General features: G+C 43.3%; 1 protein-coding gene and 1 long non-coding RNA gene across 2 annotated transcripts in view; one reads left to right on the forward strand and one right to left on the reverse strand.

Moving 5' to 3' along the window:
• Window positions 1-8195, forward strand: part of LOC117346399 — a 49083-nt gene extending 40888 nt beyond the window's left edge. Inside the window, exon 3 of the long non-coding RNA XR_004536577.1 lies at window positions 7889-8195. This is a non-coding gene — a long non-coding RNA (uncharacterized LOC117346399). The remainder of the gene's footprint in view (window positions 1-7888) is intronic.
• Window positions 8196-8434: 239 nt separating this feature from the next.
• Window positions 8435-26167, reverse strand: part of PTGFR (prostaglandin F receptor) — a 101595-nt gene continuing 83862 nt past the window's right edge. Inside the window, exon 5 of the transcript XR_004536574.1 lies at window positions 8435-9225. The gene's annotated coding sequence lies outside the window, so the exon portion shown is untranslated. The remainder of the gene's footprint in view (window positions 9226-26167) is intronic.

Consider the following 26167-nt stretch of genomic DNA (forward strand, 5'->3'; position numbering starts at 1 on the left):
CTGTAAGTGATCCTTTGTCTAAAACCTTTTAATCCCCATTTTTCTTCTATCTATACCCTTTCATGATCCTATCTCTACCTCTATCTATATCCCTCAATCCCCATATCCTTCAGGAACTTGTCCAATCCCTCTTTGAATCCCCTTAATGTACTCTGTCCTATCACATCCTCCAGAAGCGCATTCCAGGTGTCCACCACCCTCTGAGTGAAGAAAACTTTCCTAGCATTGGTTCTAAACCTGTCCCCTTTCAATTTCTCCGAGTGCCCCCTTGTTCTTGTAGTTCCCAATAGGCTGAAGAATCTGTCCCTTTCTACCTTCTCTATGCCCTTCATGATCTTGTAAGTCTCTATCATGTCTCCTCTGAGTCTTCGCTTCTCCAGGATGAAGAGCCCCAGCCTTTCTAGCCTCTCTGCGTATGAAAGGTTTTCCATACCTTTTATCATTCTTGTCGCTCTTCTCTGAACCCTCTCAAGTATCTCCATGCAGGCAATTAAAAGTTAAAATTAATGGTGTTTATTGTAACAATCCAGTTTTCCCTCTATCTGGTACTTGCAGATTTTAAAACTTTTGTTTTCACTACATAGCCTTGTTAATACGTAATAAACTTTTCAGTTTGCCTGAGACCTTCTTTCTTATAATGCCACCCTCCCTTTTGTCCATTCCCTTTTTGTCTTATTTTCTTTAAAATATTGTATTTCTTTCCCTCTTCCATCAGTACGCGTAAGTCTTGTTTGTGGACATATGTGGCATGTTTTGCCCCCCTGAAAGTTGTATGGTTTTTAGTTATGTACATCGCTTTGAAGTTTGCTTAAGCGATCCATCAAATCTTAAATAAACTTGGAAACTTGGAAGATCAGCTATGTCACTCTTTTTGGTGTGTGATCTATGAGGACCTGTTTGGGAAATGTATGATCACCAGGTTGGAAACTGCCTCTAGAAACATCATGAAATGTGGTAGCTCACGGAAAAGGTGGTTATTTCCGTATTTATCCCCTCATTTACTAACGTATAGTGTGGGTTTTAGCATCGGCAGCGGCAGTAACTGCTCAGAACGGATTACAGGTTAACATACATAATACATGGTTGAACTGGTTACAATTTGCCATACTTATAATATGACGAGTTCATCCTAAATTGACACATACAGGGGATCTAGTTTAACATGCATTTAGTATACATCTTATATACAGAATATATAGTATACATCTTATATACAGAATTTTGAATTCACACCAGGTGAAGTTTACAGCGAACTGTCAAGACTAAAGGTAAATAAAGCCATGGGACCAGACAATCTGCACCCAAGAGTGCTCAAAGAGTTGTGCGATGTCCTGGCGAAACTGCTAGCCGCACTCTTCAATCTCTCCCTAAGCACGGAGAGAGTACCCTTGGACTGGAAAACAGCCAACGTCATTCCTCTGCACAAAAAGGGTTGCAGGGCAGAGGCTGCGAATTACAGACCGGTGAGTCTCACTTCAATAGTGTGTAAACTCATGGAAACTTTAATTAAACACAAATTAGACACGATCCTGTATGAAGGGAATCTAGGGGTTCCCAATCAACATGGATTCACCAAGGGTAGGTCCTGCCAATCCAATCTCATCAGCTTCTTTGACTGGGTGACAAGGAAGCTAGACTTGGGAGAGTCTATGGACATCGTGTACCTGGATTTCAGTAAAGCATTTGATAGCGTCCCACACTGCAGGCTGTTGAGCAAAATGAAATCGATGGGGATAGGAGAGACACTAACTACTTGGGTCAATGATTGGCTAAGTGGAAGACTTCAAAGGGTAATGGTTAACGGTACCCTCTCTAAAACATCGGAGGTGACCAGAGGAGTACCGCATGGTTCAGTCCTGGGCCCACTCCTTTTCAACATATTCATAGGGGATCTGACTCAGGGGCTTCAGGGTAAAATAACATTATTCGCCGACAACGCTAAACTATGCAATATAGTAAGTGAATGTAATTTACAGGATAGTATGGCACAGGACCTGCTTACATTGGAAAGATGCTTCATCTAAAGTAAGGCAGATGATGGGATGTATCAATAGAAGCTTTGTCAGCAAGAAGCCTGAAGTCATAATGCCATTGTACAGAACCATGGTGAGACCTCATCTGGAATACTGTGTACAATTCTGGAGGCCACATTACCGTAAAGATGTGCTTAGAATCGAGTCGGTTCAACGGATGGCCACCAGGAGGATCTCGGGGCTCAAAGGTCTCTCGTACGAGGAGAGACTAAACAAACTACAGCTCTACACTCTAGAACAGGGGTGTCAAAGTCCCTCCTCGAGGGCCGGAATCCAGTCGGGTTTTCTGGATTTCCCCAATGAATATGCATTGAAAGCAGTGCATGCAAATAGATCTCATGCAGATTCATTGGGGAAATCCTGAAAACCCGACTGGATTCTGGCCCTCGAGGACCGACTTTGACACCTGTGCTCTAGAAGAACGTAGGGAGAGGGGAGACATGATTGAGACATTTAAATACATCACAGGACGTATCGAGGTGGAAGATATCTTCTTTCTCAGGGGACCCTCTGCCACTAGAGGGCATCCGCTCAAACTCAGGGGTGGGAAATTTCATGGCGACATCAGGAAGTATTTCTTCACAGAAAGAGTGGTTGACCGTTGGAATGAGCTTCCAGCACAGGTGATCGAGTCCAGCAGCGTGCTGGACTTTAAGAATAAATGGGATACCTATGTGGGATCCCTACAAGGGTCGAACTGAAACATCGGTCGCTAGGTATAGACTTAAGAGGATGGGTCAGCAGACTTGATGGGATGATCGAGACCTGCATCGTGTTGGACTTTAAGAATAAATGGGACTTTAAGAATAAATGGGATGCCTATAGGGGATCCCTAAGAGGGTCAATCTGAATAAATAGTCACTAGGTATAGACTTAAGAGGAAGGGTCAGTAGGGTGGGCAGACTTGATGGGCTATAGCCCTTTTCTGCAGTCATCTTCTATGTTTCTATGATTCTATCCTGCAATGTTTGGAAACATGTTGCTCTTCTGTAATCAAAGTGGGATGTTTTTGCCATTTTCATTATAATAGATTCTTGTGGTTGACCTACTAAGGCACCTTTATAATTTTGGTCATTCTTCTTTGGACCTTTTGCTATTTTATCTGTATTGACATCTGATATGCTGCTTGGTGGCCTGTAAGGCTTCAAAGCAGTTCACATTTTAAAAAATACACGTGAAGGCAAACTACATGTCTGTTATGCAATCTGACAGATACAACAACGAGAAGAAAAAAAATACAAGGCAAACAAACAAACAGCAAAGGTGGTAAAGAAACGCAAAGGGTCTGTTTACATACTCCAAAATGACTGTAGGAACAAATAAGTTGTAAGTGTTAGCAATAGTCCTCCCTGATGCTTCCTATTAATTGTGTCCTTGGGGTTGTTTAAGTCAGCGGGAGGACATTCATCATATCTTAGGCTTATGCGAGATAAGACAGAGAAAGTTGAAGAATTCTCCTTCTTGTTTCACATAAGCATGAGATATGATGAATGTTGAGCCTGAAGTTGTTTGCTGAATAAAAATGAAAGTTTTTACTGCCTGCTAACTCAAAAACAGACAAAAGTGCTCTCTTCACAGGAGTGATTAATGGAATAAAACTTTTTAGGACCCTCTAGCTCACTCCTCTGAATATTATTGGCACTAATTGGCAACAGTTTAGGTTTACATATGCATCTTGCTAAGCGCTATTCTATAAAGATGTGTGTATAAATTCTTTAGCACACAAATGAAAAGGGGTGTGGCCATGGGAGGGGCATGTGTGGGTCAAAGGCATTCACTAATGATGGTTGCACTATTATAGAATTCAAGGGATTGATCCATACCTTATTTAGGCTTGGGGATTTATATTAGGGTTCAATTGGTATAAATGTTGGGTTTGAATCCTGGCCTATGAGTTATTCTATAAATGGCACCTAGCTCAGAGTAGCAGAAAAAGGTGGAATTGTCCAATCAGAAAAGGTGCACAAATCACAGTGTCATATCAACGTACCTAGCTCAGAGTACCATTTATAGAATAGTGTTCATGTGCATTTTTTGGGGGCACCTTAATTTCTGCACTTTTTGCTGAATTTATCCCTTTGGTTCAATAAAATGCTATTATCCTATTTTCCATTTTTGTTTTATTTTTATTTGTTAATTTGTAGTGATTTGTTAATTTGTAGTGATGATTATTATTTCTTAGTTTTTTCAAATTTATACTGCTATCTTTATATTTTGCACTAATAGGCGACATGCGTCACTGTTTCTGTTTCTGTGGTGTTGCATTGTATGCAGAGTCTGGCTTCTTGGTGGTTTAGTTTAACTTTAGTCTATATATTTCTAGTTTTTTTAGTTTGTGATTATTTTTTCCATACATTGCAATGGTGTATCTGTGTTCTGTGTGTATGAAAAATCATGGTTGTCTGTTAGCATTGATTGTGTAGGATTGATCTGTACTAATCTGGCTTATTTAGTTTTACAATGATGTATTTATGTTCTAGTACTCGCTAGTAAACTGCTGCTTTTTCCTAGGTACACTCTTGTTGTACGACTTGTGGATCATTACTAGAAATCATGTTTTTCATATAAAGGGTGTTAAAAAATGATTGGCCCCAGGTGTCACATATGTTAGGCAGTGGAATGCTTTCATAAAGCTGTTGAGTATAATGATGAGTGCAAATGACACATGAAAATGAACCAAGTGTTATGAGAATTTCTTTTAATGGCACATTATTATTTATTTTTTCAGTTCAGATCCAAATTTCAATTTATTGCCTTAGATACCACCTTTGATGTTTGTGCAAGACATTTGCCTGAGGCCCTATGGCTGTAGGCTTCTTGCCTAGAAGTCATTCTATAAACATTTATTCAACCAATTTTTGGAAAAAGTTAAAACCCACCATATTTTCTTTTTCTTGAATTGCAGCTCCAAAATTCTTATTTAACTGAAAATACTGCTATATTTTGTTGCACAGAGGCCACTGTTAGAGTCATATAATGCAGCACAGCTTGAGTGGTTAGACTAAAGTCCAAAAAATAAGACATATTCTTACAATTAAATCATGAAGGCATCCAAGCACCAACTGGATAGAAGTGGGCCTTGCTAGAATCAAAATGGCTTTCTTTCTTATCCTTTTCAAGGATCACTGCACTTATGCCACCTAAATACAGTTGGTACCCACATAACTTAAAGTTTGCTCTAATTTACATGTGTAAGTAGGAGCCCTGCCTTTGCTCTGCCCCTGGGCATACCCCCAGTGTAAATATGTGCTATGTAAGTGAAGAGGTTAGTTGCAGAATAGTGCTTAAACAGAATCTTGCCATATATGTTTGTAAGCAACATTATTCTAAACATTTCTGTATGTAATGCTGGAATAAATGGGAACACCTGCTTTATAGAATTGTGTATTATAGCCCGCATTCTGTAACTGGTGCCATTGTGGGTGGCCACTTTAAAAGCGGCTACCTAAGAAAGCTTATAAAGAAAATATTATTAATAAATCATCAGGACATAATAGAAATTATTAATAACGTTTTCTTTATAAGCTTTCTTAGGTCTTGGATTATGAAATTTGTGGACTAAATAATAATTAATTTCTTATCATTTAGATGGGGCCAGGCTTAGACCGTCCAAATTCTTATATTGTAACTCCAATCAATATTCAAGTTGATGTTCTGGTTTAAAATGTAAAAATTTTTAATAAAAAAAAAAAAAGCAGCTGCCAATCACTTGACACGCAGCTCCTGCTTGCTGAGGTCCGACTTTAGTACAGGAAGAGGCGGTAGGAGCATACCGCGAGTGATTTCTTTCACTCCACTGGCGCTCCTGCTGACCTCTCCTGCCCCGTCATTCGCGGTCGGAAAATACCGTGAATGACCGGGACCGCGAATCATGGACTGCGAATTCGCAGGGGAGCCACTGTATACTTATATAAAAACTCTTGTAGGTAAACTCAGCTATGATGAGTATCTCATTGTAGCTTTAGTCTATTTTTAATTAAGATGTTACTAGATAAGTGTCTTATCAAACATATATGCTGGCTTTATTTAAGTACTAAGGGCCTGATTCTGTAAAGGATGCCTAGTCTCAGCAAGCACCTAAGTGGCTTTTTTTAAACTTTATTTTGTTTTTAATGCCAACAAAAAGTGCAATACAATTTGCATGCAAATAATAATAATCAGATAAGCACTTATAAACAATCAGAATCTATAATCTTAGGAACGGTCTAAAGCACTTGGGCCAACTGGAATCTTAGGCCTCCCTCCCAGTGCATTCTGGGATGCACTTGGAGTAAACTAAGACTCCGATTGGCCAGATCACTTAGTGGCCCTAGGCGTGTCCCGATTGGCTGGTTAGACAGCGGTAGGACGCTTACTGCCGCCTACAATCAGGACATCGTTTATAGAATATGCCCCTTACTTTCTCACCCCCTCCCCTGGCTTGTCTTGTATCCTGCATTAAATTGGGACATGTATCACTGACCTATACCCTACATTTTAAAGGTGACAAGAAAGTATAGAATTGAGAATAAGAAATCAAAAGGCCTCAATCACAAAAATCTTAGTCATAGCATACCCAAATTAGCTCCATTTCCAAAAATTCATACAACAGAGCCTGACTGTGTTCAGGCTTAGTAGTTGAGCTGATTTCTCTTGTATGAAATGAATTTGAAGCAAAAGTTTAAACTTGCAGAACACAAGCTACAAAGAGAACTACAGGATAAAGTTATTCAAAGGTACAGATTGGAGAAAAGCTATAAGAAAATTTCAATGTATTTGATCCCTGGAGCACTGAAAGATCTATTTTTTTTTTTTTTTTTTTGTAAAGTGGAAACAGTTTGCCATCACCAGGACATTGCTTCAATTAGGCCATCCAAAGTCTTCTGAGGAATGTCACTGAAATAAGTTAAGCATGAGCAGAAACAGAGCATTGCTCCTGTGGACCCTTGTTGGAAGGAAAGAGAGGCAGCAGAGAAGGAAGGCCCCTGTAAATGGACATAAATGAATAAAAGGCCGTACTGCCTTTCGGTAGATACAACCAAAGCGGTTTACATACACTATATGCAGGTACTTTTTCTGTCCTTAATGGTCTCACAATCTAAGTTCTGTACCTGGGGGAAATGGAGGATTGGTTGACTTACCCAGGTTCACAATGAGCTGCAGTGGGAATCAAGCCCAGTTCCTCAAGTTCTCAGCCCACTGAAGTAACCATTAGGCATTAGGAGCAGTGTATGTATAGATTCAAGTTTGATAAGGAAACTATAGTGCACTTGTGCAATCAGCTAGAGGATAACCTTGAGCATAATGCATGGAGGGGACAAGCCCTGCTAGTGTACCTGAAAGTCATCACAGCTCTAGCATTTTTTTGCCACCAGAATCTTCTAGACATCTCTTGGGACAACAGCAATCAGCCAGCCAGTCACTTCACAGTATATTTATCTCAGTTTCTGCAGGTTTTCTCAGGAAAGACACTTCGTGAATGTAGGTGGCGCGGTAGACATTCTACTACTGTCTCACAGTCAATTGGGATGCACGTTTTGAGAAAAAATGTAGATAGGGAAGGATGCCTACATTGTAGGCATAAGTCGCGCACTTACAGAGACACATAGAGATATCTACAGATGCCCAAGGCGTGGTGTGGGCGTGGTCTCCACCAGAAGTGGCCTTGAACATCTGTAAGCATTACTACGGGTCTCCATAGGCGCAAGACAGACATCTTAAATGTAGGCCTGTAAATTGCTGGCCTAAATTTAAGGTGTCTGTTGGTAAAAGTAGATGCTATTCTCTATAGGATGTCAATAATCATAGCTATAATGTATCAAAGCCCATTACACTAGATGCACTGGCATTCATGTAGACTTCTCGCTTTCTTATAGGTGACAGACGCCATTCTCTCAGGACATGGCTGATATCCCTCATAGTTCACCTCGAGGAACCAACAGAAGAGAGATATAATGAGGCACACAGGAAGGCCAGACTGTCATAGAGTGGACATTTCTAATGTTAAAATCCCACTTCGAGTGCCTGAACAGGTTGGGAAAGATCTTCTCTACATGTCTGGCAAAGCTTCCTGATCTGCTACATGTTCCACAATTCTGCCTGAACCAGAGGGAGAGATTGTGAAGCTTAGAGAATCTACAGGCCTACCAGAATACAATGGTAGCAAGGAATATATGCACCCAGAAACTTTTCTTGTGTGGAAGTGAAAATATTTATTACAAGTACCCCTGTGAATATAAGAAAGACTCAAACTAGTGTTTTTAACAGTGCCAATGGGCTTGATAGTAGAACCACTTCCCCCCCCCTCCCCCATGTATGTCACAGTGAAAATGAGTATGTCATGCTCTAAATCCCCAATCCTCCCTGTGATCCATGCATATTTCCTTCAACCCCCTTTTAATCCCTACTTTTTTCCCCTGTCATGGCCACATTTTGAGGGAGCTTGTTGCAGGTGAGTGCTGTGGCACAAAGGCTGTTTGGGTCAGAGAACTGACCCGAAGAGTCTGTTCACCTTGGCTCACCTGAGTTCTGTCTGGCCTCCCTATGAAAACCATAGAAAACTAGGCATTGATGACTCACACCATTTGGGGCAAGCTCAGGGGTGGGGCAAGGTGGACTATAAGATATTGAGACAGAGCAAAAAAGTAAATTGTACTGGTGTTGCATGGCATAGAACTGGCTGGGGGGGACTAAGGAAGCCAGGTTATGATTAAGGGCCTAGAGCTCAGCAGTGATGACCCACAGTTCTTGATGCAGTCCACCCGTTTTCTCCACCATAGTTGCTCACAGACTCTATACATCCTTTTGGAGGCTACCTCTCTCTGCCAAAAATAAAGTGCCATTCTGATGCATGTAGCTAGCCAGTTCTGTCCAGTCACTGATATTATGAGCATCTGTGTCCTCTACTGTGAACTCCTCAGGCTGACGGAAAATGTCCTCCCATAACATGCGCCTCGTCCTTCACCTCCACTTTGGCTGATAGCTTTGCCTCAGGCTCATCATTCACTGATGTTCCCCTCCTCACTCTCTTTACAATGGTGGTCCTCCTCTTCAGGCTCCTCTTCAAGGCTCATACATGCTGATCCTTCCTGGCCTAGGATATCAAGATGTTATAGTGATGTCCTCCTCAGACCTCTGACCTATAGGATGTTGCATGGACCAGCCTGTTCATCACTGCTGCTCTCCTTCATTTCCTGATGACCTGCCACAACATCTGTAGGATGAACAACGAAATGCTAAGCAGTCTTCAAATCCAAGCTAAAAGCCCACTTTTTTGAAGCTACTTTCAGCTCTTAACTCCTAATCACTGTCAGATACCTATAACTATTGTATCATTTCTTCTGCCAGAAACTCCCCAACCCTGAGATGTCCTGTCTGTCCAAATTAGATTGTAAGCTCTTCTGAACAGGGACTGTCTATTTGAATGTTAAATGTACGGCACTGCGTACACCTTTCAGGGAGCCAGGGCAGACGGGTAGGGGGACATTCCTGTAAATTCTGAATATTGTTATAGAATACTCCCAATCTATGCAAAATTTAGACATGGGCATTTACACCCGGTTATAGTAGACATAAATGTTTTCCCTAACATGCATTGCCAATTTGTAAATTAGAGAATGACACGGGGACAAATTTGTCCCTGCCCACGCAGGATCTACCTCCATCCCAGTCCCATCCCTGCGAGTTCTGGCCCTGGTCCTGCTCCATCCCTGCAAGCTCTGTCCTCATCTGCATAAGCCTTGAAATCATAAGTACTGGAAATCACAATTGTCTTAGTTTATTTACATATGCTTTTATCCTATGTATATTGTCTTTTTGGGTATTCTTGTATATTTTATTCTTTTTGAACTATTCATTTATTATTATATATATATATATATATAATGTTCATTTATTTTTGTATGTGTTTATAAGGTTGGCTTGACTCCTGATGAAGGCTGACTAGCTGAAATATGGCCGTGTATAAGATGTTGGGGGTGACATTAGCAAAATGCGAACAAGAAAAGGATTTGGGGGTACTGATTGACAATACTCTAAAGCCATCGGTACAATGTGCAGCGGCGGCGGCAAAGAAAGCAAACAGGATGTTAGGCATAATTAAGAAGGGGATCACGAGTAGATCGGAAGATGTCATAATGCCACTTTATAGAACAATGGTCAGACCGCACTTAGAATATTGTGTCCAACACTGGTCTCCATACCTCAAGAGGGATATAACTCTGTTGGAGAAAGTGCAGAGGCGAGCCACAAAACTAGTCAAAGGAATGGAGAATTTGAGCTACAAAGAACGACTCAGGAAACTGGGATTGTGTACCCTCGAGAAGAGAAGACTGAGAGGGGATTTGATAGAGACTTTTAAAATATTAAAAGGATTTGATATAATAGACCAAGAAGCAGCATTGCTAACATTCTCGGATGTGACACGGACAAGAGGTCATAGCCTGAAACTGAGCAGCAGCAGGTTCAGGACAAATGTCAGGAAGTTCTGTTTCACACAGCGCGTGGTGGGTGCTTGGAATGCGCTCCCGGAGGAGGTTGTGGCGGAGACTACTGTACTGGGATTCAAACGCAGGTTGGATGCACACCTTCTTGCATATCATATTGAGGGATACAGTAAAGTCGGGTCTCCAGAAAGGAGTACCTAAATGGGCCGCCGCGTGTGCAGAGCACCGGACTAGATGGACCTCGGTCCTATCCGGTGAAGGCATTTCTTATGTTCTTATGAACACCTATTTTCTATTGTGAATAAAGATTGTGTGAGAATCCTGGGGCTCCTTCTACTAAGCCACATTAGGGCACGGAATAGCGTGTGCTGAATTGCCGCACGCGCTAGACCTTAATGCCAGCATTGAGCTGGCGTTAGTTCTAGAAGCGTAGCGGGTGGTGTAGTGCGTGGTAATTTCCTGCATGCGCTAAAAAGACTAGCGCACCTTAGTAAAAGGAGCCCCTGGTTTTCTACACTTCCTACTTTCGGAGGCGGGGAGGTTAATCGAATAGCATTACATGTTTTTTCCGCTCTAATTTTTCCAATGCCATATGTAGAATCTGGACCTATATGTACACATTTGAAAGAAGGTTCAAACCAACATCGCTAGAGATAGTTATAAAAGCATTTAAAATTGTGCTAGTGTGATTCATAAAAATTCACATTATTAGTGAAGCAAAACTCAATTCTTGTGTACAACAGGGCACATCATATTTATACTTATAGGGCCTATTGTTTGCCATGCTACTGGGCTCAGCCCCCAAAACATGTATCCATTCCTCCATGCAGTTCATAAGAACTATCCCTCTGTTGCTGTTCTTCCCTTTAATTTGCTGGTCTGTAAATCTTATATGTGAATTTGCATCATTGTTGCCCATCGTTTGCCATGCTACCGTGCTCAGTACCCAAAACATGTACATAAGAATTTCTACTATTGCTTTTCCTCCTCAAATTTGTTATTCTGTATATCTGCTGTATGTGATGTTGCAACCTTGTTGCTAAACCTTTTCAGTGTTTATAAACTTGTAACCCATTCTGGGCTCTTCTGGAAGGATGGGTTAGAAATTCGACTAAATAAATAAATATAAAAAAAAAATAAAATAAATGTCTCTAAATAATCTACAATAGTATATTTTGGTATAAAGCACACTGGCACCATTCATGAATCTTTCAAGGCATCTTAAAACTACCAAGAACAGGCATGTGCTACATGAAGCTAGCTAGAAAAATATGTGGGTGAATCAAAAATTAAAAGCAATTGTTAAATTACATGCTAACCGGAACAGAGCTAACAAAATGCAACATTCGTACATTGTCTGTTGGATAGTTCGTCCATGCTAGTTCTGCCCGATTCAGGAAAAAAATTTTTGATTCGATTCGATTCAGCCTACTGAATTGGTTTTTCGATTCGATTCGATTTTCCTGCCCAATTGGGTGTTTTTTTCAAACATCCTGGTGGGTTTATTTTATAGCCTCTTCACCCCCTTTGCCTTCTAACCACACTGGCGCTGTGGTGTAAACAAAATAAACAAACAAAAAACACTTTTCCCCTCTCTTAAATCATAGCCCACTTTTGCAGTCTAACACCAGCTCTGGCAGGATACACGTTTCAAATTTGACATATTGTAATCACAAAATGGAAAATACAATTAGTTTTTCTACCTTTCGTTGTCTGGTCATTATTCAAATCTTGGTCCCAGGCTCTGGTTGTCTTCTGATAATTTGCTTGCCAGGGTCTCCTTCTTTCTTCATGCTAACCATCCATCTGCCATCTCTGTCCTCCCCTTCCGTTTCCCTTCCCTCCCCCGGAGGTCTGGCATCTTTCCTTTTTTTTGTCTCCCTCCACAGATCCACCTTTTCTTAACTACCCTTTCATCCAGCATCTCTCCCTCCTTCCCCACCACCCCAGGGTCCACCATCTCTCCTTTTCTTTTCCCAATTCAGTATCTCTATCCCCCCTCCACACCATCCCTTGTGTCCAACTTCTCTACCTTTCTGTTCCTTCCCTCCCTAAATCCCATTGTCCATCATCTCTCTCCTTCTCCTCTATTTTTAGACCCATTATTTCTTCCCCCTCCCCAAAGTCCAGCATATGCACGTCTCTTTGAACCCCCCTTCCCTCCCTCTGTGTACTTCTACAAAAGGGCCCCCCTCCTCTAAAGGTCTGCCCCCCCTGAAGGCCTGCACCTCCCCCCTGAAGGCCTGTACCCCCATCCCTGAAGGCCTGTCCCCCCCTTGAAGGCCTGCCTGTTCCCCCTGAAGGCCTATGCCACCATCCCTGGCCTGTCCCCTCTTTGAAGGCCTGTCCCCCCCCTTAAAGGTCTGCACCCTCCTTAAAGGCCTGCACCCCCCCCCCCAGGCCTTTCCCACCCCCTGGAGGATTGCCCCCTCCAAGAAGGCCTGCCTGTCCCCCCTGAATGCTTGTGCCACCATTCCTGGCCTGTCCCCCCTTTGAAGGCCTGTCCCCCCCTTAAAGGCCTGTTCCCCCCTTGAAGGCCTGCACCCCCAAGGCCTGTCCCACCCCCTGAAGGACTGCCTCCCAAAAGAGTGCCCCCAAGGACTGCCCCCCCCAAAGGACTGCCCCCTGAAAGACTGTGCCCCCCCCCCTGGGAATTCCTCTGTGTTGCTCTTGGCCTCCCCGAACCGTTTACCTTATTGCTGGAGCCTGCAGCCGAAGATCGCAGTTACAGCGTCTTTGTGCTCTGAGCTGTTTCTTCCACTGCGATCCTGCCTCTGACGTCAGAGGAGGGCGGGATCGCAGCAGACCAAGGGGGTTGGGTCAATAGAGTGGGCAGACTTGTTGGGCTATGACCCTTTTCTGCCGTCATTTTCTACCTCTGGAAAGACTCTCATACAAAGCAGTGGCTTCTGAGCCAGTCAGTGTGTGGGGAAAATTACACCTGTGTTGTCAAAGTCTTTTTTTTTTTTTTTTTTTTTGTAATTGTGTATTTATAACAAAAAACAATACAGAGAAACAGCAGGACAGCACAAAAGTAATACATGCACCAAAACTGCAAAAACCTACTGATATCAACCCCAGCCCTCAACTCCCCCCGTCCCTCCCTCCCCCCTGAAGCAAAAGGAGCCTTATTCTCATGAAAACCAGTATATTAAATCTCATTTCAGGCAAAAGTGAAGAAATCAGCTGTGCTTGTTTTTAACAGAAAAGACAAAACAGAGCCTCATTCTGAAATGCATCACAAAAGGCAACTCATTCTTAGAACATCGTACGGGTGACATGTCTCTTCTTATAATAAAAATATACAGAACAGCCACATTGAAAAACTCAAAACACTGACAAAAATGCCAGGACAGGCACAAATGGAAAAATAAACTATTCTATGGAACAATACAGAATGGAGCTTCATTCTGAGAATAAGATGTATATGTAAGTTGCCGAATTGCATCACGGCAACCAGCCCATTCTCTTTATATAATGAAAATGTAAAACAATATAAAAACAAAAACCTGTTTGTAGAAACAGTGCAAGCACAATATCTTCTCATATAAAGAAATATAAAATAATCTTAAAACACCAACAAAAATGCAATCAGGAAAATTATATGCTAGATAGATAGATAGATAGATAGATAGATATAAAGAGCAAAATAAAATGGGGGCCTCTCATGGATCGCTACAAATGCAGGCTTTTCTTGATTATCTTGACAGGGACAGTTATGCAAATGATAACCCGCAATTGGAAACATTGCGACCGCCTCAACTTTTCATTTTGGTGGGCCAGTTTATGTTTAGGTTACAAATATGAAAAGATGAATGCGGATATGTTGGGGCATAGTAAATTATTTAAAATGGTATGAGGCCCGTTGACATTGTTTCTTTTTACACACGTCTAGGACAGGGTGGGGGGAAAATATCTGGTTATTCTTTGATTAATTGGTTAGATGGGGGGATATTTTTCTTCTGTATGGTTATTGTTTGCATTTAAGTGCTTATGTTGTTTATTAATGTCAAAATATTTTCTAGCACTCTGTATTAGTTTGAGAAATCAATAAAGATTTTAAAAAAGAGAAAAAGGGGATTGGTCAGTACAAGGGTGAAAATAGCAAGGGGAAGGAAAGGAGAAGAATGAGAAGGGAGAAGGAAACAAGGGGGAGAGAATAATGGAGAAAGGAAAGAAGAGGGAGGGGAGGGGAATAGAAAAGGGAAAAAAGGGGGTGTGTAGGGGAAAGGAAAAGAGGATAAGAAAAAAGAGGGCAAAGGGAAGAGGAAAATATGGAGCATAAGGTGATGTAGGAGTGATGGATGGGTGGTATTAGGGAAGGGCAAGGAAGGGATGGGAAAAAGGGGGAGGGAAGCTGAAGAAGGAAGAGGAAGGTGTGAGTTATAAGGTGATGTAAGAGTGGATAGGGGGTACTAGGTAACAAAAAGCCATCATGCTTGCATGTGTCATAAATTCAGGTACAGTAGATCAAAGTGGGAGTTACACTTGGCTCCCATTGTTCAAAGTCCACTGCACTGACCACTAGGCTACTCCTTACACTTGCTTGCTGCTCTGTTAGAAACGGCCATAACACCTGAAGCTTCCATAGAGCCCGGTATTCACTGTCACTTTCACTTCCTAGGAGGGGAGGGTGAGAGGAGGTCAGTAACCACTGATAGATTAAGGAGTCACATTTTTATCCCTCTAGTGAAGGTTACCAGATTTTCAGGAACTAAATTAAAACTTAATTTTATAGGCCGGGTCTTCAACCAAAAAGGTGCTCGACTCGGTTTACAATAATGTAAGTATAGTACATAAATATAGAAGAAGAATGTAATCTAGAATGGCTTAGTTTCCAAAGTGTTTAGTAAACAAGAAAGTTTTCAGGGCTTTCTTAAATAAAATGAAGGGGCCTAGACTTCTAACTAAAATCCAGACCCATGGCCCCGCCCCCAGGCCAGCCCAGTTCCCCCTATCCCTGCCCAGTTCTGCCTGAGCCACGCCCCATTCTGCCCCCAGGCCCGCCCCCTCAACCTGTTCACTTGTTGGGACAGCATCTGCGCATGCGCTGATGTGACGTGATGGCATCACACACACATACGTGTGACATCACCACGTTGCAGCCCGACATCGCTCCTATTTGTTATTTTACATAAAATTAGTAGCCTTGTGCACCCAAAGCAATTGTGCATATTAAATCACTCTGTACAGCTGGTGCTTTGAATTCAAGTGATGATTGGGCGGTGAGGTGGTAGTGTTGGGTTCGCCCTGTTATCACCTCCATATCTCTGAGCACTTTGATTCACTATCAGTTGTAGAGTTATGTTCAGATTTGAGTACTCATTACAGACTGATCTAGGGCAAGCAGTGGCTTCGCCCGTGTCTTTCTCAAAAACAGACTATGGACAACACCTTAGTGTATGCTCCCATGATACCAATTACAATAATATACCTTATGGGGGACAAACTTAAAGATCTCAATCTGTATAGTTTGGAGGAAAGGCGGGAAAGGGGAAGTACGATAAAGACGTTTAAATATCTACGTGGTGTAAATGCGCACGAGTTGAGTCCCTTTCATTTGAAAGGAAGCTCTGGAATGAAGTTAAGAGGTGATAGGCTCCGAAGTAATCTAAGGCAGTGATTCCCAACCCTGTCCTGGAGGAACACCAGGCCAATCGGGTTTTCAGGCTAGCCCTAATGAATATGCATGAGAGAGATTTGCATATGATGGAAGTGATAGGCATGCAAATTTGCTTCATGCATATTCATTAGGGCTAGCCTGAAAACCCAATTGACCTGGTGTTCCTCCAGGACAGGGTTGGGAACCACTGATCTAAGGAAATACTTTTTTACAGAAAGGGTGGAAAGGGTGGAACAGTCTCCCAGAAGAGGTGGTGGAGACAGAGACTGTGTCTGAATTCAAGAAAGCCTGGATCTCTTAGAGAGAGGAAGAGATAATGATTACTGTGGATGGGCCAAATGGATGGGCCATTTGGCCTTTATCTGCCATCATGTTTCTATGTTTCTATCCAATGTGGACAACTGCCCGCTTGCAATTGGACTGAGATGAGAACTGTTCCTACTAGACTTCAGCCTAGAGCGGGGGTCGGCAACCTGCGGCTCCAGAGCCGCATGCGGCTCTTTTCCACCTTTGCTGCGGCTCCGGTAGTGTGTCACGCAGGCATGCAGTTACAAGTCCGGCGTCGCGGTGGGAAATAGCCATGCTGAGCAGTGAGCTCAGCACATACACAGATGAAAGCCTTGCTTGCTGATTGGTCCGGCGGCCCCGCCCCGCCGTGCCGCCGGACCAATCAGCAAGCAAGGCTTTCATCTGTGTAGTGCTGAGCTCACTGCTCAGCATGGCTATTTCCCGCCGCGACGCCTGAAAAAGAAATCATCCTGGCTGGGGTCGGTGTCATGCTCCGGAGATCTACAGCCTTCCTATCTCCCTCTCCCTTCTACCTGCTTCCGGCCACATCCCCTGCTCCGCGGCTCTCTTCGGCAACTCAGCAGCAGCTTCTGACGTCGGGGCCTACCCTCTGCGAGTCCCGCTTGTTTCAACTTCCTTTTTCCACAAAGGCGGGACTCGTAGAGGGAAGGCCTCGATGTCAGCAGCTTGTCTTGATCACCGCTGCTGACGAGTTGCTGAAGAGAGCCGCGGAGCAGGGGGGTGTTGCCAGGTGCAGGTAGAAGGGAGAGGGCCAGATGCAGGACTCGTGGGTGAGGGAGGAGAAGAGAGAGAGAAAGAGAGAGGGGAGGGAAACAAAAGGAAATATTTCATACTGGGCTGGGCCGGAGTGGAGGGAGGGTGGAAAGATTCTGGCTACAGGGTGCAGTAACAAAGGAAAAGGGGGGAAAGCTGAAAATGGAGATAGTGACACAAAGAAGAGAAAGAGTAAGCAGGACCTACTGAATAAGGATAGAGATACAGAGGGGATATGAAGAGGAGGTGAAATAGAGACATAGAAGTAATGCTGAAAAAGTGGGGGGGGAGGGGAGATAAAGACATTGAAAGGGCAAATGGTGAACATGGGGTAAAGACAAGGACAGAGACAAATGAAGATTCTGAAAAAATGATGAGATAGGGATATAGGTGAGATGGACACAAAGAAGGGTGATGCTGGAAAATAGGTGGAATGGTAATTCTGACAGACACAGAAGGGAAATGCTGGATCAAGGAGAGATGGGGCTCAGGCTGGATGGAATGAGGAGAAATGCCTTGTTGGCCCGGAACTTCCTCTCCTACGTCAGAATTGACGTCAGGGAGCGGAATGCTGGTCAGCGCAACACTTCTGCAGGGAAAGCTTGGGACGGTGGTGGCTTGGGGGCTGTTCCCCGATTGCGGTGGCAGCAAACCGAGTGGCTTGGGGGACGGCACGGAGACAGAAAGAAGGGGGAACAGGGAGACAAAGAAAAAGTTGGGGGAGAGAATGAGGTCTGGAGGAGAGGAAACATACAGGAGGCTGGAAGAAAGGAAGAAAGATTGGATGCACAGTCAGAAGAAGAAAGTGCAACCAGAGACTCATGAAATCACCAAATAGCAAAGGTAGGAAAAATGATTTTATTTTCAATTTAGTGATCCTGTATATAGCATTAAGATAAGAAACAATATATGCAGTGTTAGATTTGTTTTATAATGGTTTTGCGGCTCCAAGTTTTTTTTTTCTTTTCGAAAACGGGTCCAAGTGGCTCTTTATGTCTTAAAGGTTGCAGACCCCTGGCCTAGAGCAACATTACAGTGATGCGCAGATCTAAGTTTCCCATTATCTCTGCCAGTTCCCTAAGCCATACAGCTAGAAATCATTTTTTTTTTTTTACAAAATTCTGGGAAAACCTTTAAACACCATCCCCACCACAACGTGCATGGGAAAGAAACAGAATTTCCTTGGCGTTATCACCATCCTGTATGCTGATAAGTTGAAAAAGGATTGAACAGCTCTGCTGCCAAGAGACGTGCTTTGTCTATGCTACATCAACTCTTTCATTGTCCCCCTTTTTTTTTTTTCATCTTCTAGTACTTGAAAATCTGTTTAAATACAAACTGCTTCAAATCCAAGAGAATATGGCTATGTAAATCATTCACTGCCTTTTCCTTTACCGTTTTAAATCTCTTGAAAGTTTCAAAGAATCAATGTTTTCTGTGATTCAGTAACTTTACAACCCTTGAAAAAAATTATAAGAACATAAAAGTAGCCTGTCTTCACGATGGCCAATCCAGGTCACTGGTACCTGGCCAAAACCCAGAGAATAGCAACATTCCATGCTACCAATTCAGGGCAAACAGTGGCTTCCATGTCTGTCTTGAATTGGTAAATGGTTCTAGTTTCTTTCTAGAGCAGATGATAGAAGGAGATATTCATCTTTTCCTGAGAAAATGAGTTCACTCTAATTGGAGAAAAATCTAAATTGCTGAAATAGGGTTTAATGCTGTGTTTTAATGCCATCTGTACATAAGCCATGATGTACAATAACACTTTTGTCTAGGTGAATGCTAATGAGCAATATGGGATACAAATGAAAGCAAATTATCACCTTTTTTCATTAAAGCATACCCTAATTAGAAAACGCCTCTTACCGCCAAAATGATCACTCACTCTGGACCATGCATTAGGCACTGATTTTATTCAGTGTCAGTCGGTTGTTGCAAAAGAGATATTTTGGCTGTAGCAGGAAATGTTGCAACAAACAAGAAGAGAAGGAAAAAGATAGAAACAGAGGGAAAAGGAGGAGAGAAGGATCGAAGAGATGTGATCAAAGGGCTAGGACAAAAACCAAACACAGAACAAGGTAGCCTACTGTGTATGTAAACACTATGGCCTAAATTCACTAAATTCACCTTTCCGATCTGATCCGTGGACGAGTCTTGCCGGGTGACCGATTCACTAAACAGTCCTCATGCAAATTATGTGATCAGAGACACGTTCCACACTGACCACGTGGATCACTGCAGAGCGATCCAGACGCTTGCGCAGACCATCCTCTCTCCCTGGAGATGCGATCCGCGCATGCGCTTGAGATCAAAATAAAAGGGAGGAGGCTGCACTCATTGGCCCCACGAGAATCATTTCAAGGGAACAGAACACGCTTTGCAGCCATACTGAACAACTAAACGAACACGCCGTAGTGCAGCCCCGCTTTAAAACCGTGGGTTAAAAACACGGGCTCGCAGAGAGGAAGGCCAGTAGAGAGCAGGGTGCTTTTTGTACAAGGGATATGTTTTTTTATTTTGATGGTTTCAGGGCTGCAGGGCTGGGATTTCAGGGTGGACGAGAGCAGGACAGTCGGCAAGGACTTGAGCAATTGGTCCTCAAGCAGTCGCTTCTTTTTGGATTGGCAAGCCAGTCGGTGTTCCTTCTTCTGTTTAGTGAATCGCTGCCTTCCTACTTATGCATGCATTTCCCCTCATTTGCATGTGCAGATTGGATTGGGTGCGGATAGGATCGGGCAGAAGGTTAGTGAATCGGGTCGGGGGCAGAGAAGGCTCGCAAACTGGTCAGGACACAATGGGTGAGCTTAGTGAATCTAGCCCTGACATTCACCAGCTATCCTGTTGAAGTGCTAATTTCTTATTTGAAAATCTTTAATAAAATGTGAACTTAAAAAACAAAGGGCCTTTTTTCAAAGCCGCACTAAAAAGTGGCCTGTGCTATTTTTACTGTATGGGTTACCCACATGCTAAGGCCATATTTTAGCCTAGATCTAAAATAGCTGCAAATCAGCCTTCCCTATTATTGGCCAAGTACTAATTTTTAAATTAGCACATGGCCATTAGTACACGAGCCCTTACCATCATCTATTTTGTAGCTGGTGAGGCCTGAATTCTCGAACCAGCGCCAATTTTCTAGGCATCGGTAGGTGCCCATATCTCCATTTAATATGCTGTTCAAACAGTGTTCTTAACCTAGATTTGAAGTGCATATCGGCACCTAGAAAATCAGCGCCGGAATCACACCTATGAAGGTGCTGTAGGACACTGAATGCCAAAGTAGGCATGGCCAACGCCAGAAGTGACGTTAGGCGGCCTAAAGCACTGATGTAGGTGTGATTTACGCAAAAATAGGTGCTGGAAATGTAGGCCTGGAAAACCCTGGCCTACATTTCTGGTGCCTTTCTTTCACGTCGGCACAATTCCGAAATCGGGTCCGATGCGTGATTGACACACAATCGGCGCTGGTTCAAGAATCTGGGCCTAAGGGTTTTCACACTAATCCTGCGCTAAATCAATGTCTACACGCTAATCAATTGGCACAGGGAATGCCTATTCTCTGCCCCGACACCCCCCTCCCCCCCCCCGGTGATAAAGAATAGAAGGTATTATTGTTGCGCATGGGTGGTCTGTACCAAGCCTGCTGTTAGCATGTGGCTCCTAATCGTGGCCTGCTAGCGCCATTTGTAAGCGTTAGTTCTTACCACTGCTTAGTAAAAGGGCCCCCCTTGTCCTTTCAGTTAGTTAACTTGTAGCCAAACAGATTAGTCAGATAAAGGTTAGCTGGTTGACAGCCCTGAAAGTTTAAAACATATGCATTGTCTGATTAATTTCCAAAATCAACTGTTAGAATTCCTTTGAAGATTTTAAGCAGGCTAGATGATTAACTAAAGGAACCTTCACTTTGGAACGTGGTTATATTCAAGTATGTCTGTGATCTTTATTTTTTTTTTTTCTCTACTAATAAAATGTTTGTCTTAAGAGGATTTCTGCACGAAGAAAGACTATCCTCCGATTGCCAAGAAAGAGACAAATGCTAGGGATGAAGGCAACTGGTATCGGCAACTCTTCCTGTCTTTAGATTGTAAACAATTTTTATTGACATGAAAAAATACACGCAGAAGTGAATACAGCAACAACAAATGCCAGCACAGAAAAAAACAGAGGCAATATCTGCACAAGCAAAGACAACCGAACACAAACATGTCAAATATACCTACCCAAAAAAAATGCCCAACCACCCCAAGGTCCCGCCACCCCCAAACCCTTCCCACCAGCACCCTCCACCCCCCCCTCCCCCCATGAAGTGGAATGCCAGGCAGAAAATAGAAAGTCGCAAACCAAGTTCCTCCCCAGGGTCTGGACTCTGATGACCCTAGGGCATCGAAACAAGCAAAGCATCCCCCTCCCCAAAAACAGATCCCCACCAAACCCCCCTCAAGTCTCCCCCCCCCCCCCCCCCGTGGACCTCAAAGATATCTGGCAAATAATATCAAGCTAAACAACTTTAAACATGACATTAATGGTATGTGTGCTGTAACGAAAAAAAAATTAAAACATAACCACGGCAGTAAACAGCCAAAAAGATTCTGCAACACAAAATTTAAAAACACATATCTCATGAGTGTAGGTGTTGGCAAAAGCTCTGTTTGCAGAGCAACTACTTTTGGGGATCTGAAACTCACAGCTATTTCCTCTATGAATGGCGAGAGACTTAGACAGATGCCAGACATGATGATGTTAACAACCGGGAAAAGAGAAACAAATACTTGACGGACCAGAAACCTGTGTTTGGACTTGAGCCTTCGATAACTGAGCCTCCTGCTGTAGAACGGCCAGCCCCTGACATTAAACACCAGAACAGAATTGAAGCAAGTAATCCCCTTGATACTTCAAGGCTTACGAAATTCAGGAGTTTTCAGAATGCTGGAGGCCTGTGTACCAAACATGAGACTATGAAGGAGAATCTCTTACTGGACACGAGCAGGAACAAACTCAGGCTGGCACCTCCAGTAGCTTGATTGATGAAGCTGAGGCAGTGGTTCTCAACCCTGTCTTAGGGGACCCCCAGCCAGTCAGGTTTTCAAGATATCCCTAATGAATATGCATGAGAGAGATTTGCACACCTGCCACTTCCATTATATGCAAATCTCTTTCATGCATATTCATTAGGGATATCTTGAAAACGTGACTGGTTGGGAGTCCCCTAGGACAGGGTTGAGAACCACTGAGCTAAGGAATGATCTCTCTATGAATGCTGAAATAATTTTTTTTTCCTAGATGAAAATTGCTGCTCCAAGAAGACTGATGAAGAAATCATGAAAAGTTGTCCTGACATAAACATCTTTTAAGTAGATGACTAAAACAGTGATCGGGAGCCATCATGAAGCTATTACAAGAAAAGCTAAAAACAGGTTAAGGCCTATGTGCACTAAGATGCATTATAAATATGCTCCGTTTCCCCAGTGGTACTGCTGATGTGCATACAAATGTCCAAAAGTATATAGATAGATGGATGGATAGATAGATTCTAGAACAGTGGTCCCCAACCCTGTCCTGGAGGACCACCAGCCAGTCAGGTTTTCAGGATAGCCCTAATGCAGGGGTGCCCACACTTTTTGAGCTTGTGAGCTACTTTTAAAATAACCAAGTCAAAATGATCTACCAACAATAAAATTAAAAAAAAAACACAAAGCACACTGAAAGGCAGAGAAAATGTTAATTATCATTCATATTCCGGGGTTTTTTCAAAGAGGTCAAGGCAGATGACTCTATGCAATGTCACCTCAGTAACAACCATACAAAAATAAACAAATATACCCCTTCCATTTTTTCTAAAGCACGATAGCAGTTTTTAGCACAGGGAGTTGCACTGAATGCTCCGCCCTGCTCTCAATGCTCATAGGTTCCCTGCGCTAAAAACCACTATTGCGGTTTAGTAAAAGAGAGCTATAGTGCAAAATATAGACAGCAGATATAAATTCTCAAAATGGACACATTTTGATCACTAAATTGAAAATAAAATCATTTTTCCTACCTTTGTTGTCTGGTGATTTCATGAGTCTCTGGTTGCATTTTCTGTTTCTGACTGTGCATCCAATATTTCTTCCCTTCTTTCAGCCTCCTGTATGCTTCCTCTCCTCCAGACCTCATTCTCTCCCCCAACTTTTTCTTTCTTTTTCCCTGCCCCCTTCTTTCTTTCTGTCTCCCTGCCTCCCTTTCTTTCTTTCTCTCTCTCTCCATGCCCCCTTTCTTTCTGTCTCCCTGTTCCCCCTTTCTTTCTGTTTCCCTTCTTTCTTTGTCTCCCTGCCTGCCCCCTTTCTTTCTTTCTCCCTGCCCTCCCCCAAGCCACTAGGTTTGCCGCAGCCACCGCAGCCATCAGGGAACAGGCCCCCAAGCCACCGCCACTCCAAGATTTTCCTGAAGAAGCGTCGCGCTGACCAGCATTCTGCTCCCCGACGTCAATTCTGACATCGGAGAGGAAGTTCTGGGCCAGCCAGGCAGCAATTGGCTGGCCCAGAACTTCCTCTCCGACATTGGGGAGAGGAATGCTGGTCGGTACAACGCTTCTGCAGGGAGAGCTTGGGGCGGCGGTGGGGGATGTCCGGGAGAAGAAGGCTGATCAGCCCGGTAGATCGGGACGGCAACACGAGTCTATCACGGAGCCTGGGATGGGCTCCACGATCAACTCGTATTGCCGTCCCAATCTATCAGTCGATCGCGATTGACGTATTGGGCACCCTGACCTAATGAATATGCATGAGAGAGATTTGCATTTAATGGAGGTGACAGGCATGCAAATCTGCTCCATGTATATTCATTAACGCTATCCTGAAAACCTGACTGGCTGGTGGTCCTCCAGGATAGGATTGGGGACCACTGTTCTAGAACGATGACTGTAATCTTTGTCTTTCTTTTTGGTCCCAGGTCCACTTCTCAGAGGCAATAGGGCTGCAACACAATAAGAAAAAAGATTGGTGTGGTGTAGTAAAAGGGCATTTTATATAGAAATAGGTGTATTATAAATACTTAGAATAGAAAGTTGTTACAGAGCTGCTGCTGGTGTGTATGAGTCAGAAAAAGAGAGAGAGAGAATCAAAGAGAGAAAGACCGTATGTTTATATACCTGATGTATCTTTTCCAGTACCTTCCTGTGTCCTAATTTGGTTTGTTTGATCTGATGTCTCCTGGTTGGCAATTTCTTTGAAGGCTTACTTCTCAGAGATAGCCTGTCTGGTTTCTCATCAAGTCATCTAATTTCATCAAGCTAACTAATCTAATCAGGTTGGAAGACATCCTGTCTACCTACACTGGCAACACCAGGAGTCAGAGCTGCTTCTATGTATCTCCCAGAGGCCTTTGGCTAACTCTCTGGGTAGGCCCTGAATCTTCAGGCTAACTTTCAGGTTAGGCCCTGAGCAGCACAATGTCAAGCTGACAGGGCATTTTGCATCCAAATGGTAACTGTTGCCAATTAGCACCAATTAACACCAATTTAAGCCAATAATTTGCTATTAAGTCTAATTAACAGCCTATTATGAAATAAGTTGTGCAAGTGAGTGCCCTTATTCTATAACTTGCATGCACAAATTTGCATGTTAGGCATAAATTTGGGCACACAAATTTATAGGAATCTGGAAGATACTGTGGACCTGATTTTATATAGAGCACACAAAAAAATTGACGCTTAGTGCAATTCTACAAGGTGAGCATACCTTTTATAGAATCACGCTATGCACCAGTGCATCGCATAACTTTTATGGGCACCCATTTAGGCCAAGGAAAACCAGGCCTAAATCCCTGTGGCTAACATGGGAGGGGGCCTTAGGTATATGAGTCAATCAGGACCTTAGCCCCCTCCCTGTGCATCACATGATGCACCAAGTAGGGTAAGGCCTGCCATTTTGGATTGGCAGACCTCAGAGCTGGAGGGACCAAACCTACCTCCTGCTCTCTTCAGACAAAGATACTGGGGGGGTCAGGGGAGCATCTGGTGGCAGGAGGAAATGGGCATCACTCCTGCCAATTTTTTTTTCATGTGGGAAGGGGGTTAGCATGGCCAGAGGGAATGGACTTTCCTCCTGCCAATTTTCACTTGTGCAGGTCAGTCCCCAGTGTAGGTTTGTTGGAGGGATGTTGGAGAGGGCCATCATCAGCGAGGGATGGGGGCTTTTTTTCTTTTCTTTTTTTAAATAGGGCAGATAAGACACACACAACAAACAAACGTTAAAGAGGTACAGGGAAGGGGCACACGTGTGCAGCTAAAGGGTGTGGGGAAGGAGCGGATGGGGTGGGAGGGCAGAGAAGAGAACAGAGGAGGGGCGCCACCACCCCAGGTGCCTCTCACCCTCACTACTATACTGCTCCTAACACTAGAGAAATATTGAAAAGGTCAGAAAGCAGAGCTATCACAAGTTCCCGAAGTTTCTTCAGTAGACTAAGATGAATGCCATCTGGCCCCGTTACTTTGTCTACTTGTAGTTTAGCTCACTCCGCATGAATGTGGGCTACCTTAAAGAAATGTTATGGATAACTCCAGTTGTTAGTAACTAGGACTCACTCCATACAATCAAACCTCCACAAAAACGGCACGTTAGTTGTAAAATAATGCCTTTTAACAGTAACTCATTTTGATAAATACATCCTGAAATAATGTGTCTTAACGGTTGCCCACAATAATAACTTTCCCCTTCATCTGTCTGACCTGGGTTTCCTTTTGCTTTGGGGTCTTTGGGGAGGGGGGTGCGGGATGGGGGTTAGGTTGAGGGGGGGTAAGGGTCCGTTGGGGGGAGTTCTTTGTAACCTGGGAGGACATAGTCCAGTCCTCGTGGGGGGGTTATCTCCCCCTTTTTGTATATTGTTGGAAAAGTTTCAGTTCTTATCTGTAACCTGTGGTTATTCTCTTTACCAATAAAAAAGATTTCAAACTAAATGGTTCAGTATTATTAGCACTTGGAAGAGCATAGACAAGGGAAGTGCACATAATTTTCTTTGAACATTGCTCAGAATGTTGCCTCTTGTTC

The sequence above is a fragment of the Geotrypetes seraphini genome, chromosome 12 (genome assembly GCF_902459505.1).
Source record: "Geotrypetes seraphini chromosome 12, aGeoSer1.1, whole genome shotgun sequence".
Taxonomy (NCBI): domain Eukaryota; kingdom Metazoa; phylum Chordata; class Amphibia; order Gymnophiona; family Dermophiidae; genus Geotrypetes; species Geotrypetes seraphini.